Source organism: Centrocercus urophasianus, unplaced genomic scaffold (genome assembly GCF_019232065.1).
Source record: "Centrocercus urophasianus isolate 14NV4802_14NV808 unplaced genomic scaffold, USGS_Curo_1.0 seq_1307, whole genome shotgun sequence".
NCBI lineage: Eukaryota > Metazoa > Chordata > Aves > Galliformes > Phasianidae > Centrocercus > Centrocercus urophasianus.
This window is the reverse complement of record NW_024884484.1, coordinates 22,728-25,828: the sequence shown is the minus strand read 5'-3', so window position 1 is coordinate 25,828 and position 3,101 is coordinate 22,728. Positions and strand designations below refer to the sequence as shown.

The 3,101-nt window shown below is 47.0% G+C and overlaps 1 long non-coding RNA gene across 9 annotated transcripts in view; it reads right to left on the bottom strand.

The window, feature by feature from the left end:
• Window positions 1-17: 17 nt before the first annotated feature.
• The window catches only part of LOC122157343, an 11,506-nt gene continuing 8,422 nt past the window's right edge, over window positions 18-3,101 (bottom strand). For 8 of the 9 annotated variants that reach the window (XR_006167874.1, XR_006167878.1, XR_006167879.1 and 5 more), the window contains one exon: window positions 18-611. This is a non-coding gene — a long non-coding RNA (uncharacterized LOC122157343). The remainder of the gene's footprint in view (window positions 612-3,101) is intronic. The other variant, XR_006167875.1, reaches the window with a different exon arrangement.

The following is a 3,101-nucleotide window of genomic DNA, read 5'->3' as shown; positions in this document are numbered from 1 at the left end:
TGGAAGGGAAGGGAAGGGAAGGGAAGGGAAGGGAAGGGAAGGGAAGGGAAGGGAAGGGAAGGGAAGGGAAGGGAAGGGAAGGGAAGGGAGTCCTTTATCACTGGACTGTCAGCTATTTCTGGCAGTGAATTCTCTCTTTGTAGCACTTGTTTTGTGGCAGTCATTGTGAGGTTTGCCTTGCTTTCCCTCTGGGTTCTCTGCATGTGCCCCTTTCTGAAATTGTACTTCTCACTGGGGAAGTCCACTTCTCCACCAACCTGAGAAAGCAACGCCACGGAGCTCCAGCAGAAGCCCAGGCTGGAACTGCTCCCAGAGTAACAACTGCCCCCTTGATGGAAGGCTCGCGTGAGTCTGAGTGCACCGTGCACCAGGCACAAACCAGCCTCTAGGGACAACAGGACAGGCCGCCGTGCCATGGCAGCAGAGCACCTGGAGGCTGGGGTCCTTTGTGAGCCACGAGATGTGATTCCAGGACTGTCAGTCCTTCCAGCCGAGGGCAGCGATGTTCTACACAGGCTTGACGCCAACGTGCACCAAGAGCAACGCAGACTCTGGGCTCAACTGACAGCAGTGCAGCCTTCTCCACAGCACGCAGCCCTATCCCAGTGCATCTGTATCAGCAACGTAGAAACTAGCATTAGCACGAGGAGAAGACACACATACGGACCAAGCAGGAGCTGCAGCTTTCCTCAGTTTGTGACAAGGCCTCGGCTGGATGCTGGGATGCTCCCCACGCACAGCCAGGCACTTGCAGCAAGCGCCTTGTGCCCATGAGCTGCAGCAAGGCACAGTGCTGTACACATGAAAATGCCTGCAGGTCCCAGTTCAGTGCGATACTGAAGCAACCACCAATCTTAAACGTTAAAGTCAACAGGCCTGAGTGCATATACAGTCACACAAATTCATTGCTGGGCTGAGCACGTCCCAGCTCATAGCAGCAATGGGAGGACATTGTGCAGGACAAACAAAAAGCCTCAAGGAAAGGATTAGTGGTGTCACAAGTTAAACACCTCCTCCCTGATGACATTCAGGATTGGGTCAGCTGTGCAGGCAAGCGAGAATGCTGCAGCATGGAGTGAGAAACAAACTGCTGCCTCCAGTAGCATTTCAGATAACAAGCAGAAGACTAGCATACAACAAGCAACATTTGAAGAGCTTTCCCACAGAGGACAGGTAGAGATTTGTCAGTGTGTAACTGCATACCATTTCTACCCTAGACCTCCTTCTTGGCTGCTTTAACTTACCCAGCAGATTTAAATGTAAGAAATAACAATTAACTTCTCCTTATAATCAGCCTCCAAAATCTTGCAGCTCTTGCTTCACAGTTCCAAAAACCGAAACCTAGGAGAGCAGGTTGCAGTAGTGATATGCTGCCATTTACAGTCTACTGCATTACAACAAAAGATGCAGAAGGACCTGAGCAACAGCTCTGCCTCGCTGTCTTAAAAACAGACAGCCGGGGTTTGGTGACAGTATGAACAACCAGCCATCAGACCATCACTGGTCTTTAAAAAAAATAAGTGTATTATTTTAAAAATCACCTGAGTCCACACTAAATATACAAACAGCTCAGATGATCACGCCATCTCGTAAGTACAGGATATATCCAGAATTTGCTGTAGGTTATTTGAGCCTTTGCTCACAGCAAGCAGAAAGCGAGTTTGGGGCCTGCTGAAATAATTGCCAAGAAAGGATGAGACAGAGATATAAATCAAATTTATGGGCTGTCCAGCAGACTTCACATCCAATTTTCTCATCACGTCTCACCAAGTGCAGGCACTCACACAATCCTACTCACAACGGTTCTGACCAGAAACGTGTCAGACCCAACTACCCTGGGCCACATTTGATCTCAAGATTCAAAAAGGCAGCATGCATGTTCACGAGCAGACACATCATTTTAGACACCACACGTGATGCTTCATTTATCTGCTTTCACGTGTGTACCAGACCCGTTCATCTCCTTCCAGAAAAACCCAGAATGTAAACGCCAGCAACAAGTGCAGTTTAACACAGGCTCCAAGGAAAAGAAAGAAAGGCAGGACTTCACAGGTGTTTGTGGGAAAGAGAAACCGTTCAAGTGAGTGAGAAAACATTTCTAATGCTGATGCTTTGTAACATGACTGTGCCAGCTGAGATGCCTTCACAAAGGCCACATCATGTGCTATTGCTTCCATCACTCACTATTTCTAGTGTCAGAACTATGGCCAGATACTGTGCTAATCAGGAAAATCAATTTCTGTTCCTACAGAGTTTTTCTTGTAACGTAAACTGAACAGATTAATGCAAAAGAAATATGGATATTAATGTCAGACAAAAGTATGACATTAGTAGCAATATGGAACGAAAAAGCAACTACATCTGCTAAACTGTCTAATGGAACAGACGTGGAACAAAATTCCACCCGGTCTTCAACACATTTCATTCCCTCATTCTATAGTTAAACACAGGGTGCGACTGGTGTGGGCTTTAAAGAGGGGATTTATTACATAGGAAACGTCCAGGCTGGCTTTGAGAAAATCCTGAAGACGTAAGGCAGCACCGGCTCCAGCAGAGTGAAGAACCCTACAACCACCTCCCCCCTGCCTCGGGATCTTCAGTGACACTTCAAGCACTCGCTCAGCCTGACTGAGCCCAAGCTCTCTGTGGCACGACTACACTCTGCTTTCTCAGCTGGCAAGGGTGTTTTGACCAGAAATTCCATCTGGATTTTCAAAATCTTCTCAATTTAGATCTCATCAAGACTTGCACACATCTACAAGGGGCTTTTATTTCTAGATACAAAGCTTCCTGCAAGAAAAAAGCTACTTAGAGCATCTTTCCACCCATTCCAGCAGAATGACTGGTAACAGACTGTTTGTGCCTGTGCTTTTTGGGTAGAGAAAGTGTACATATGTGTACACACGTGCACAGGTATTCTTTCTGGTGAAGGTGGGCACCAAACACCAGCGGCCACTGGTGAGTCATGTAGATGGCAGGACTGAATGGATTTGACCCAGAGGTTCCTAGCCTTCCAAAATGGAAAAACAGATGACATAAAATGTTCTCAGCAAAACACCCCATCTTTGCATAAGAAAATATCCTTCTCTGTGCTTTCCTTT